Here is a 14,875-nt window from a genome sequence, read left to right on the forward strand (position 1 = left end):
GGTCTCGCCTCTTCGACACCAGACGCCGACTAGGTTCGCAGAAGAGGTTTTCAACGAACTTCCAAGTTCATAAAAGGGTTGTCAGAAGTGTCGCCGGTTGTCAGCACCTAACCTCGACATTCCTGAGCCGTCAACTGGGCACTGACCTTTGAGAAGAAGAAAGGTACCCTCTCAGTCCAAGTGCAAGTGCGCGTTCGTGAATGATGATAACCCAGGGTTCCTGGATCGGTGCGAGCCTGGCCACCGCGTGGAGAAAGGGAAACGGGGGATGGACCCCAACCTGGCTAGTTAAGCCGACGCACCAAGGAGCAGCGCAGCCTGTTGACCGAGATCCTTGAATGATGTAAATACCTGTATAAAAATGTATATATAATTTGCGCACACCAGGCACCAGCGTCTGTCTGGTTTTTCTTCACCCACAAATTGGGGACTCCGGACTTCGCGTCATCGCTCTCAGCTCCGGGTGTCGCAGCCCCTTCGCTGGGCCTATCACCGCGAGGAGCTCGAGCCCCGCTGTCTTCGCAGTCCGCCTTCTATCCAGTCAGCCATGTCCTCGGGTTCTCCCGATCAAGTACTGCCGTCAGCGCCACTACCCCGCGATCCCGAGGCCTCCGCTCTTAAGCTCCCGGAGTTCTGTTCATCGGACTCTCCTCGCTGGTAATGAACTTTGGTTCATTATCACCGAATCCTTGTTCTGTAGCCACAGCCTCAGTTCACAGTTGACCATGTTCGACCACATCGTTGGAGCGCTCCCACTATACTATACTACTGCGATTGTTCGCGATGTTCTACTATCCGCGCCTGTCGACCGCCCCTATGACCACCTTAAGGCGACACTCACCCAGCGCACCACTGAAATGGAGCAGCATCCATTACAGAAACTTTTTATATTGGAGGAGCTCGGCGACCGCAAACCTACCGGCTTATTGCGTCATATGCAAGCCTATATTTTGCATAAGTGTACGCCGCCAAGAAATAAAGTTGGAATTTACGCCTTGCCACGGAAGCAAGGCATAATTTTACACGCCTAGTTGAGTAAGATGCTGTCGTTGCAGGTGTAAAACTGCACTTCAATCAGTTACTCTTAAGCATTTCAAAAATACGTAATTTAAGTTCGAGGGCAGACTGACATTTACCCTCAAGCACTTAGTCACTTCAGAGGGGTGTCACTTTACCCCCAAAAGGACCCCCTACAAGGACACACAGTTTACCATGGCAAAGGGCTAAGATCGCAGCTTTTATTCTTAGGGTGCATTATATAACTCTAATAGGCTACCATTTATCTGCCCTACGCAATGCATGTCCTCCTCAACTCCATTTGTTCTAGAATATCGGCTACCCGTGTTCGCTCTCTAGCCCCCACCGTTGTCTTCCACACACAAGTACAGTCCTGTCTCCATGCACAGCTCTTTGAACAGTTTATCTGGTTACAGTTCCTGCCGAAAAATTGACGCTGCATCCTGCAGTGATCGGACAAGTATGTCCAGCGTTCTGGAGCATATTAAACTACTAAGTACTCTATAGTCGGCACTGTCGCAGCAGTTCAAGCATCATAGACACTCGTAGTATGCTAACAGCAATCGCAAACTACATCCTTAGTAAGCATCACAAGTAGGGCTCCAGAGCTGCCATCGAAGAGTGGATTGATTGCGAAATCATGGCGCCTTCTTTTCTTGCTTATTTTTTTTTTCTGGTCAAAACTGATCGAACGCGTATGGAATGGCAACCGTTTGTGCGTGAACGGTATGGAACTCGAATTTCGCGATGTGATTGTTTTGTCTTCGTGAATGTTCTTCACCTTTTACTTGGGGGAGTCGTGTGCACGGAAGTCGGAGTCGTGGCACTGGCCATCGAAATGCGGCCGCCGCAGCCGGAATCTAACCCACGACCTCGAGCTCAGCTGCGATGCGCCATAGCCACTAATTAAGCCACCGCGGTGGATTGATAAGTTTTTTTTTATTGAATTATACGAACAGTTGCCGTTGGGTCTTTTTCTATGCCACTGTCAAGACTGTCAGATGGTATCGCCTAGAAACTGTGGCGGCATCCCAGCGCCTGAGTGATGGAATAGAACAAGTAATATGTCTAAACCAGACTATAATAGGGGAGACGTGGCAAACATCCTTATTTTCGCACCGCTCTGCTCGCTACGCGAAGAATGTTGGGAGAGGAGGAGGGCGCCTTAGAGCACGGTGTAAGAAGTATAGCTTAGAGGCAGCAAATCACCTTCGCGGCAAGCTACCGTCACGTGGCTGTGGCACGCATTGCCGCGCAGCCGGCGCTGCGCGTGCGAGGCTGTAGGGTGTTTTGTGTGCAGGCGACATTGGTTAAAGCAGTTCACGGTGGCAATTCTGGCGATTAGGCCAGGTATGTTGAAAAGGCTTTTAAGCGGTGAGAGATAAGGACAGAAGCAAAATACACACGCAATCTTAAAAGATTATGGGGTTTAACGTGCCAAAACCCCTTTCTGATTATGAGGCACGCCGTAGTGGAGGACTCCGGAAATTTTGACCACCTGGGGATCTTTAACGTGCACCTAAGTCTAAGTACACGGGTGTTTTCGCATTTCGCCCTCATCGAAATGCGGCCGCCGTGGCCGGGATTCGATCCCGCGACCTCGTGCTCAGCAGCCCAACACCATAGCCACTGAGCAACCACGGCGGGTACACACGCAATTTTCTATGCACTGCTTCTTTGAAGTACTCAATCAATCAGACCGAAGATCGCGCTGTTATGTAACTGTAAATGTGTTCTTTATTTTTGGAAACAAATGCATTGAATGTAGTGCTTCATGTGTTCTGCACCTTTTTGTTTTGTCTGTGCTCTTCCGTCTCTTAGCGCCAAAGACAGTTCCAACAGATCACATCAGATGCTGCTGATACATGGATATGCCGCGATATTGCGCTGCCAAGCGCCATTATTAGCAGAAGTAGTGCAACGGCAGTGGCCAACCATACGTAAACACTCAAATAATTGTCTCTTGTCACGCATGTGGTCTCCGAGATTATCAGCACGCGCCTCCCGAACTAATCCCGAAGGTCATATCTCAAAAAAGGCGGGACCCGGCTCTTTGTTTGACTCCTGACCGTGGCTCTTTGTCTTCAGCGATATCAGTTTCGGTTCTGTTCTTGGACGAACAAGAAAATCAGCTCAAGTGTGCTACTTTTCTCGGGCTTTTGTTTGCCGTGCAATTTGTATTTTTATTTATTTTATTTTATTTCATCTATATATACAACACTACATGCTTCTAAAATGAAGCCCTAGAAGTAAGGCAACATTACACTAGTATATATTAAAAAACTCTGCAACGTTTACAAACATCATGAATAATGCGAACAAATAACAAGATAATGAGGCATTGATATAACCAAACGTATCTGAGATTATGAAAAAAAAGGGGCTGAATGAATTCTCGCCGATGAATTTTTCAATGCGGAAGCAAAGGCTGCCTCCAGTACTGTTTGAAAAGCCCCCGCTCGATTCAGTGGGAGAAGCTACGTCATGACAGCGGCCGCGGGCCAGCGACCGCCGTCTTATTTTCCGTGCTGAAGTAGCGTTTTATTTGTGCTTTTCCTTTTGCAACAGGATGCGTAATTTGGAAAGTCTCCATCCAGCTACAAGAGAACGGTACAGTGAAATTGGCCTGTTTGTCAGCATTCCAAAGAAGCTGTGTGCCAAGTTAGTCTCTTACCTAGAAAGAAACCACTCGTGCAGGTACGGCCGGCACCGAATTACGGCCAATAAGTGTTTGATTACAAGACACGAGAAGCTTGTGTGATTGTGTACCCTATAGTGTAATAATGACATGTTGGGAATGTTTATCTATTACCGCGGCAAACGCATAGATTAAAGTGGCATTCGTTGGTAGTAGATGCGATGATTTGTGCAAGCACAGCTGTAAGATATCAATTTACGCACACACGAAGCTACAAGGCAGCAGCGCACCCGGTCACTGCACAGATATTACGCCTAATACACGGCTTCTGACCATTAACATCGCGGCCCAAAGGTTAGTTTATTACAACGCAACGCACAAGCTCGCTGCACAGAACTTACGCATACTCCCCATGTCTGTTTCCATTAAGTACAAGTCCTACAGGGGTCAGAAGGGCTACGTGCCTAGCGTCGTAACAAGGTAAAAGGGCGTGGCACGTATCACGCATGAGGCGTGCTAACCCACAACTCATCACTCCCCAGTAGAACCGTTAAAGGATCGGCCGCACACATCGCTTCGACCGCGAGGCAACAATCGCAGGCGCACTGCTGGCACAAGTAGAAGGAAGTCATTTTTTAAGTTTTTTTGTCAAATCAATTACAATGCCTAAATTTTGAAAAAACCTGCTGAAGTATTTTTGCATATATCATTGTCCTTTAAGTTTACTTTGCCATTTTGCTTTATTTGTATAGTAAAGTATTGTTTAAACTGTATTCGAGTTGCCCATGACTTGTCAGCGACGGCGCCAGCGAGCGGGCGAGCGTTCGCTTCCCTCGCTCTTTCCTCTCTCTGCCTCGTACTCTCCGCGACCTGTTTATCGCTCGCTTCTCGTTCTTTCTATTTTTGTTCTCTCTCTCTCTCCACTCGCGGCGCTCGCGTGTGCAGCTGATGCAGCTGCCTGCAGTTTTCGCTGCCGTCTCCTTCTCTCTATTTCTTTGTTATCCGCTTCCGCTCGCACTTTTCTTGCTCTTTCTCTCGCTCTCTTACCACTTCTCTCACTAGAGGGCGCTTCTTCGCTCTTGCGGCCGCATCGAGCACTGCCGTGAAGACGACTTCATGAACCACTGCGATGCCTCCTGAGCAAGCCAACCACAGCGCAGCGCGCGCCGCTTGTTGACATCGGCACGCGATTAGCATTTTTCGTCTGCTACGCTCAGAGCTCCAGGTGCTCCGCATTCGCGCGCTGAGAACAATGCTCTTATTTTTTACTTTTGTTAAGTTCACATACGTTTATTGTACCTTGACCATTAGACTTCCATGAAACTTAAAAAACCATCGATATAAACATTGCTAAATTTAAAAATGAAGTTTTGTGTATGTGTGACTCGGAAACTAAACCACCCCCTCGTACTAATTACCAATCTATTACTTTGTGACCAGAATAGCAAGGCAACCTTAGCAGCTCGTTGGAAAAATTTTCATTTTCCTTTAAATATTTAAAAATGTTCATTTTTTATTGAAAACCTTGGCAGTTACCCAAAATGGATTTTTTTTTCTGCTTCAACTATGACGCCTTCTTACAGATAAACTCGCTTAAGTTTCTTTGTAGCTTTGTGCTTCTATCGGATCAAACTTTTTTTTTCTTCCATGAATCTTCGTCTGCCTCATGGATTTCCGCAGAACATATATGCCAGATTCCTTTTGTTGGATAATTCGTAATAAAAGTAATTTGGACGTAGAATTCCTTAAAATTCAGCTGGTAGCGGAAGGAGTCGGAAAGAGCAGACTAATACTATAACATTGCTCACTCGTCCAGCCACGTTAACTTCATTGAAGGAATTGCACAAAGTCATCACTTTAGAAACTCACAAAATTGTGGTTTCGAGCCCACTTAACGAGCTATCCTGTACGACGCACGTTCTAAAGTAATCAAAGTAACTACTATATGAGACCGCTTCTTCACTGGAAAAACAACACACATTTCTTCTGCTACATCTAGGTCGAGTGTTTTATTGCTCGAGTCGTGGCATTCATGCTTTGTTTTTTGATCGTCGGATTTCACATCCGTTCCGCGCTTCGACTATAATCGACAAAATTAGTTTTGTACCTGAAGTTGATGAGTTTTATCACATATAAAAGAAAAAGCTAAACGCTAGTGACCGTTGGAAGGCAGATTCTTTATTTAGGCCGTCAATTTTTTATATGGTTGAAAATTGCAAGATTTATAAATTCGGAACTGTCAAGTTTACCACTCCGTAACTCACCAATGCAAGACGACATCACAGTTCTGTAAACTGCACCTAATAATACAACCGAAGCGGACAAATTTGTTATATTATGCTTGCCCGTGAAATATATAATTATGTTGTGAATATGACTTTTTCAAAACTCTGGTAAACATCGTGATAAATCCGCATAAGATATAAGTTAACAACTTAACCGCTTTCAATGATCTGTTGAATGCAGTTTACAGAAGTGCAATATCTTTTTTTGACGCAGATATACGAATTTGTTAGCAAAATTTCGTTAAAATCGTTCAACGGGTCATCTTAGGAAAGGCTGGTTCTCTTGTTGTTGTTGTTGTTGTTGTTGTTGTTGTTGTTTCACGTATCTCAATACGTGGCATCGAAGTTGAGCCCGAGCTAAAGCTTCCTCTTAATACGAAGACCGACCTGACCACAACGTCAGCCCTGTTCATAAAAAAAAAAGGTGTCCAACATTGCTTCGAGCAGCGCATTAGCTACAAAGAGCTTAAGATCGAGATCACGACATGCGCCGTAGTGACCTCGGAGTCCGCGGCCCCGTAATCAGATGAGCCACTGAGTGCTCTAAAGGTCGAAGGCGGTGGAAAGGCTATGCGCCTGTGTGTTCCCTTCAGCGGCGTAATTTACCGTCCCAAAGCAGTCGAGTCAGTCCCGCCGGCAGGTGACCTCAAGCTGCATTTGGGGAAATACCTGGGCACAGGATCGAGGAGGCCAGACCAAACAGTGACGGACAGCGCACAGCGGTGCTGTCACAAAAAGATGTCCACACCAAGAGGCTCGAGGAGGCGATCTTATCACTACGCCGCAAAGTCGAGCGCGCAAAGAAGTTTGAGCTCTCACCAGCACTCATCAGGTTCTCAATGAGGAGGTCAAGGAGGATAAGAGATAAGGAGGTTCGGACCGCTCCCGTGGTGGCGATTTCCCGTGCACCGTCCCAATGTGCCTATTAGCTGGGGTTGCCCTCGGGTTCGGACAAACACCCCTTTCCAAACGCTGAGGTCCCATGATGGCCGATCACCTAGCCGCGAGTGAGGTTGTGCCTATTTTACCGGTATATTGTTAAGAATGGCCGTACGGGGTGGCAACGTGCCAGCTTTCAGCCCGCTGCACGTGTTCCAAGCCCACCAGACGGGGCGCCCTTCGGAGAACTGCGAAGGGCCGGCAGCCACGTGGCGCGCGATCAACTCAGGAAATTGGTACTTGGTCGAGCCACCCGGGACAAAGCAGTTCTACGAAGCCCTCTGACGGCGGCACTGAAAGCTGGGCGGTACCGAGAACTGTCCGGCCTTTTCACCTGTGTGTATGTGCGGCACGTGTATGTGAGCCCTCATCCTCCAAGTCGACACACCTCATCCTCCAAAAAGGCGGGTCATCTTGAATGACGTCGAACTAAGACGTCGAGCAAGGGCTTATAAGCAGCGTTTGCCGGCTGCTAGTGTGTGCTCGTGTCGTGCTCGTTGTCGGGAGCTGAGTGCTCTTTGTCATGCTAGAAACGTAAGTGAGCTGTGTGCTCGTAAGCTGTTTCCTGTATGTTAGTCTTGCGGGCTCCATATGGGAGTCGCGCTAGACGGCCAATGTATCTTGCTTAAACTGTTAATATGTAAATAAATCCTGTTCACCGAGTTCCTGTCTACGACCTTCATCTCCTTCAAATGGTGGCAGCGGCGAGATAGTCCGACGACTCCTACATCTGGTCGACAGTGGTAGGACCGTCCGACAACTCTGACAATATACACTGCAACACGTGTGCTTCCCACAGCCTCGACGGATGCCCCACTAGATAGCCGCCTGTGATTGGACAAGGTGTCTATGTGGGAGCCAGATGTCTCGCAGACTGTACAGGGGCCTCCTTTCATATTATTTATTTATTGATGCGGTTAACAATACATTGTCACGACGCTTGGGGCAAAAGGAGACATTATATAGTCACCTGAGTAGGCCTCTAGCACCATATTAGCGTTCATTCCATAAAATATTCTCGTACAAGACTGAAATCAATATACAGGTTATGCATGCGCAACTGCAGAAAATAACACGTAGACTTTGCCTACTACAGTGGGCATTGACAAATAACAGTAACAGAATATACAACCAGAATTCAAGTACAACGATACAATGTAAAACCGGTTTACAACTGCGATCAATATACAGCTAGTGAGCAAACAGCAATCCAACAATATTATTTCAAATGCATGTCGAACAGAGTCAAGGAAATGCGTTAAGAGACATAAAGAGAGCGGTTTGGATCAGAGAGCAAACGGCTATAGACGATATTCTAATTGACATCAAGAGGAAAAAATGGAGCTGGGCAGCTCGTGTAATGCGCCGGTTAGATAACTGTTGGACCATTAGAGTTACAGAATGGGTACCAAGAGAAGGAAAACGCAATTGAGGACCACAAAAGGCCAGGTGGAGCGATGAAATTAGGAAATTCACGGGCGCAAGTTGGAATCGGTTGGCGCAGGACAGGGGTAATTGGAGATCACAGGGAGAGGCCTTCGCCCTGCAGTGGACATAAAGCATGATGATGATGATGATGATGAATATCAAATGTCTGAAATCGTATTTCGGGGAAGCGTTAGTGTATATGAATAAGAATAATTGGTAATGAACTGTGCACTGAGTGGAAAGTAAGTTCACAATGAAGATAACTGTACATAGCAGGAGTACTAAGAATACGGTCCACGATGAAATAGGAGGAAACATGTTCGTGATAGGATAAGTGGTCAATAAAACGGACAGCTCTTTTTTTTTTGCATGAGATAGAGATTATTTAAATTGTTTTGAGATGGAAAACACCACAAGGGTTCTATGTGGGACCGAGATGTCTCGCAGAGTGTACAGGTGACATGGGAAAAACCTTTTGAGATGAGAAAACCTCACAAGTAGCTGAGAACCATGCCGGGTGACATCTCTCCCACAAATACCGTAAATACCGCTGGCTTCCGGCATTAATTTCCGGCATAGTTTGGCATTAATTTTCTCTACTAGTATTAACTTGTTGCCACGAAATTAAGCAGAAAAGTGGTTATGAAAGTATACTTCCTCAATATAAAGTCATTTAGTGTTTACATCTATAGCGTACCTCTAAAAAAATAATTATGGGGCTTTACGTGCCAAAACCACGATTTAATTATGAGGCACGCCATAGTGGGGGACTCCAGGAAATATTTTTAGGGACGTTACTCGCCGTGGTTACAACCACGGCGGCTAACGTACCTCTCAGGGACGCTAAAACGCTAGTGTACTTAGATTTAGGCGCCCGCTAAAAAACGTGACAGGTGGTCAAAATTATTCCGGTGGCCCCACTGCCGTGTGCCTCGTGATCAAATCGTGATTTTGGCGTTTCGGCGCGCAAAACCGCGTAATTCCCCAACCACATTATCCTTAGCAGGCCGATGAGTCATTCAGAATTTATTAAAGCTCCGTCATCACCATTGTCTCCCTTCTCCGTTTAACGGCCGGATCCCTGGCCCATCTCCCCCAACCCCCCCTCGCAGTGGGTAAGCACCACAGTTTGAGGAACAAACGAGCCAGTTAAGCGGGCAAGCTAACGTCGGTTGCCGAGACCATGCTGCCGTTGCACTCGCCAGCCTCGCGTACCGGGCCGCCCGCGTCGACGCTACGTTTTCCGGCAACGCACGACTCGGGCTCGAACTCGGCCCAGGGTCCCAGCGCAGGAGGCGGTCCAGTCGGGGCAGCACAGGATGGCCCTCGTTGGCCTCCGCGCCCACCGTCCCGCCTGTCCCCCCACAGCGATGCCCCGGCGTCGCCTGGCGCTGCTGCGCGGTCGGGGTCGTCGACCTCGGCTCGCGGTGACGAGCAGCCCGACGCAATCTACGTGGAAATTGAAACGGAGCCGACGCCACGGGGAAACGAGTCGGCGCCGCTTCTCCCAGGAGTCGAGCTGCGCAGCAACCTTCCAGGGTGAGATCATGCGGCTCGAATGAACTGCTTTAAATTAAATTATGGCGTTTTACGTACGTGCCAAAACCACTTTCTGATTGTAAGGCACGCCGTAGTGGAGCACTCCGGAAATTTGGGCCACCTGGGACTCTTTAACGGGCACCTAAATCTGATGTTGAATGCCAATGGCGGAGTCGGAGCAGCCGACGGACTCCGCGAGCGAGCACTCGACTCTGGCGCAGAGCAACGCCTCCAGATCCGCGAATGGAACACAACCTGCGCCGCCGGAGCAAGGCGGAAGCGGAAGTTCTATCACCGAGTTACCCAGGATACCTTGCGTGATGTCATTTCCTTCCACTGTTCGCTCCCAGCACCGCCGCACCGGTCACTTGTCTCTTCAGTGCCGTGCACCTGTTGTTTTTTTTTTAAGTGCGGAATGGATATCTCGCCAAGCGTGCAGCAGCTTTAGCTTCCTCGCGAGTCGTGACCGGTGGCGCCTCCTAGCAGACAAACGTGGTGAAGGAAATACGTAACGCAGAGTTCCGGTCCACTCCGCCGATTTTGGCGGAGCAGCTTTTTCTGCTCCACGGAGTGACTCCCGCTCTGAATCCCCTCCGACTCTCTCATTGGAACACCTTACTCCCGCCCTCACTCTGCCATTGGAACAAACTTGCTCCGAGACGAGCAGAAAAACTTGCGCCGACTCCGCCATTGGAAATCAACCTAAGTACACGGGTGTTTTCGCATTCCGCCCCCTTCGAAATGCGGCCGCCGTGGCCGGGATTCGATCCCGCGACCTCGTGCTCAGCAGCCCAACACCATAGCCACTGAGCAACCACGGCGGGTAATAAACTGTTTTATTTCGCCCTTGGTGTATCACGCATTTGCCCGACTGTTTTACTGAGAAGCCAATAAAGGAACACGAAAGAGTAAACTTATATTTAGCTGGTGTTGGTAATCTACCCTTGTATAATAAACAAAAGAAAAGCTACTTTTACCGAGATAAGAATCTCGGTAGGCCAGAAAAGGCGAAAAAAATAAGAAACTAGAGGTGGACGAATACCAGGTTTTTCTAATACTAACTGAATTCGAATAGTAAGTATCGAATACATCGAACGTAATATGGAATAGTCAAACGCATATCGAAACCTTCAGAGGCTGGTTGCAAGCAAGCTTTCCAAGAAAGAATGGCTGCTGTATGACTAGCTTTTCAAAAAAATGCTAAATTAAGTAGTAGCCGATAAAACATCAAAAGTTGTGGAAAAAGAAAAAAAAAAGATATCTCTCTTGATGGACTTCTGTGCTACCTAGACAGATGTGACAGTACCCGTTGCAAGGAAATCGTTACTGGCTGCACTACATAAGATGAAGCAGTTACATCATTAAACTGCCAAAAATTCTGCCTCATAGACAAAACGCAAACCTGTCAGGTTGTCATATAGGCTTCCGGCAGGGAACCGAAAACAAAGCTTGCATTACCCACTTTCTTTCTCTCGTTTCGAAAGCTTTTGTCGTGGACTCACTTCTGATAAATTGAAACACTTAGTTTAGCAGACAGAAAACAATAACTAGACTTAACCATTCGGTTCTGGCGAAGTATGTGGTTAGTTTTGAACATTGAAAAACACCGAATAGTTCCGTTTCGAATGGGAATACGAATAGATAGCGTGTAGGTATCCGATTCGTATTGGAAACTTCGAATATTTGTCAACCTGTATTGGGAGGTAAAAGAAGGGTGGCGAGATCGCCTTGAAGTTCTCGCACCAGCTGGCTAGGACGTCATGGCTTTTCATGCAGTCTGTGATATAACGCATACTACAGAAGCATGACGCTCGGATATATCGCTAAGCATATTAAGAGTATCGGGGAATCAGACTGGATATTGTGAACCATTTTGCAAAGTCTTGGGTAGGTTTCGGGCAGTGGCAAAACACTGCAGGCCCCTACTAGGCTTATGAGGGATGTGAAAATTCCTTTATACAGACTAAGGAATGCATAATAGCGCGACCAGGAAGGAAAGACTTAAGAAAGGGGTAAAGGGTGATTATAAAGGAACATAACTGGTGGTAAACACCACGATATAGCAGAAATGTTTGACATGGCGAGAAGCGGGCATATTAAACCTTCAACCATTTTTGGTATATCGCGGTGTTTACCACCCGCCATCTTCCTTTCCACCCCCTCCCCCTTAAGTCTTTCTTTCCTGCATTCCTTAGTCTTCAAGCAACTCACCGATGCACAGCTGCAAATTTTGCTGAACTCCTATGTACCACTTTGCTGCACGTGATCGATGAGTTCCTCGAATTAACATACATCTGTCAAGGTTTTACTTGCATGCTTTATCGGAGTATCGAACTGGAGTGTCATTATTGCGGCCGTTAATTTACCGTATACTATGTGTGTGACAATTACGTTGTGCATTTATTGTGTTGTTTGGGGTTGTCGGTTGTACCTATTTTTGTCATGACGATTGACGACCCCTCCTGCTTGGACCACGGTAGTGGTTCGCAGTATGGGTATAAATAAAATAATAATAGAAGTTCAAGTATAGAGCTTTGTTGGAACTACAATAAAGTTCATCTAGTTGGCAGGGATTCGTGTTAAAAAAAAGTTGGGCTTGCACGCAAGGAGATGGAAGCACAAACGCCTTCTAACACTTGCATTACGATTTCGCGTTGCAGTGTAGCTGCATCGTACACACCACTTTTAGACGATCCATTCTCAAGTTAGGATGAAAAATTACGGAACGGTGGTTTCGCACCTTCTTGCAAAAAGGCGCGAAAACTAAGACGACAAACACAGGCAGACCGACACACATACACGAAGCGCCACTTGCAGCAAATCTATTGAGCACTAACCACGACATAATTACACAAAAAGTGCTATTACGGGCAAAGTGAGCACGTTTACAACCGTACACTTCCATCTATACACGGAACGAAATCTTGACAGTCATAATTTCCAGTGAGTACACCTCTCACATCTATTCCTTGTAATAAAACAATAAATTGCGACATAGGACCTGCGCATATAATGTGGGCTAACATGTCTATCCTGAAGTTTTGGACATTGCCCCTTCAAAGCTATGTTGATTGACGGAGGGGTAATGCTCAGAATTCCGGCATATGATTTCTAAAGCAGGCAGTCCTCTAAGAGGAATAGCACATTATAGAGCTTATAATCACTGATATATATATATATATATATATATATATATATATATATACTTGTAGTCCGCGAAATACGAAAAAGTGCAGCGCGACTAGGTGCCAACGCGCCGCGACATCCGTGGCCCCCAAATTAATTCGAAAGAACTAAGTTATTACCTTAACTGAAGAATGTTTAATGAATCGTTTTGTCTAATTAATTAGGCAATTACAGCTCACATGTCGTAATGGGGGCGTGAGAGGGACAGCCTAGTGGAGACCCTATACACCGCAGGTCTCATAATGGTATACGTATATTGTACGCGTATTTTTAGCAGCAACTGCGGTGACATAGTTACTAGCGCGAACACAGATAGCGGAAAAAAGTTGGGACCGGACAGGGCGCTAGACTTCAGCTCACAAAATTTCATTCGGATGACATGGAAAGAGGTCACCAGAGTCTCAAATAAATGCGCAGACAAATGCATAGACGTAAGTGGCACAAAGGATCCAGATAACCAAAAGCGCAACAAAGCGGGTAAGCGCCCACAACGAGCCATTGCAAATCATTGATGACAAGGTTCCTCTCAAGGTAAAACACTTCTTTATCCGTGATTGCCACAGATGATACGTTTACATGTACATTCATCACCAGCGTTTAAAATGCAAAATGGCTCAATAATTTCCCCCTGTGTAGCTGCCTGACACACTGTCTGAGCACAGGCGTGTTATGAAAAGCTGTTACGGTTAACGGCCCGGGCTAACGCTATCGGGACACCCGCCACATGGGCTACCACGTTCTTGAGCCCCTGGGCACGTGCCCGTTCTTGGCGAATCCTGTGGAAGGCGTGCACGCCACGTGGTACAAGGGGCAGAGAATCCTTAAATCTGTTTGGAGGGGGTGTGTCGTGCATCTCCGTGCATGCACCCGTCATCTCGATTCGTCCTTCCACGTGCGCATCGCCTTGGTCCTCTGCTCCGCCGACGTCTCTCACACTGTCCTTCCACCTGATTCGGTGTTTGCATGTCGGCATAGTTTGTGAACAGTTTAAACATAAACATAAACAGTGCATAAACATAACGATTGCATGAGATTAGGTTTGCGATCGACGCGATGGGTAAACATTGCGTCACATTATACGTTGCGTAGGATGAAAATAAAAGCAATTGTGGTCATCACATTTAATACATTGTATAGCATTCCACTGACCACTTCAGTGAAGGTCTGCTAGGCATAAAATCCAATATATGCGTTGGACGTGCCTCTTGTTTGTTTACTTTTTCTCTTTCGCCTTCCATGCCTGAACTGGCAGTATGTGGCACCTACGGAGGAGCGGCTCCAGGAGCCCCAGCATAAGCAAAAGTGACACGGGCCCCGACGACGGGACGTCGCAGTTTCGTGGGGCCCCGCGCTCCGCGAAACTGGAGCGCCGAGCGGCCTCCTACTGGGTCCTGGGGCTGACCGTGGTCTCCCTCATGTCCGCCAGCGCGCTCGTCATGACGCTCATCAACAGGGGCTACCTGGGAGGGTTTTCCGGGGCCTGGCGAACCACGGGCACGTCGGAGCGACGCGGCGTAATCCAGACCGACGAGCCGCTGCCCGGCGACCCCAATTTCAAGGTACCGGCGAGTGCGGTGGCATCTTGTTCAAGGGACACTGGATAGGTATACACTAGACCAGTTCAGGCTGGCGTCGTATTCTCTCAAAACTGGTATTTTCACTGATCCGGCGGTAAGAGAGATCGCGTATCAATCAACTGCAATGCGCGAAAACACTGAGATTTCAACCAGAAGCCTGCGCACTCTTCCTTTGCAGGCAGTCGCGCTTCCAACCATGTGGAGAGTCAAGATCTTGCGCACAGAGGCCTCTATATAAAACGCACTGTGTGCAACGCCGTCGATTA

General features: G+C 47.4%; 1 non-coding gene across 1 annotated transcript; it reads right to left on the bottom strand.

The window, feature by feature from the left end:
- Nucleotides 1–4,100: 4,100 nt before the first annotated feature.
- On the bottom strand, nt 4,101–4,214 carry LOC126538013 (small nucleolar RNA U13). Its single transcript, XR_007600898.1, has one exon. It is a non-coding gene; the product is annotated as a small nucleolar RNA U13 (small nucleolar RNA).
- Nucleotides 4,215–14,875: the final 10,661 nt, after the last annotated feature.

Source organism: Dermacentor andersoni, chromosome 4 (assembly GCF_023375885.2).
Source record: "Dermacentor andersoni chromosome 4, qqDerAnde1_hic_scaffold, whole genome shotgun sequence".
Classification (NCBI taxonomy): Eukaryota; Metazoa; Arthropoda; class Arachnida; order Ixodida; family Ixodidae; genus Dermacentor; species Dermacentor andersoni.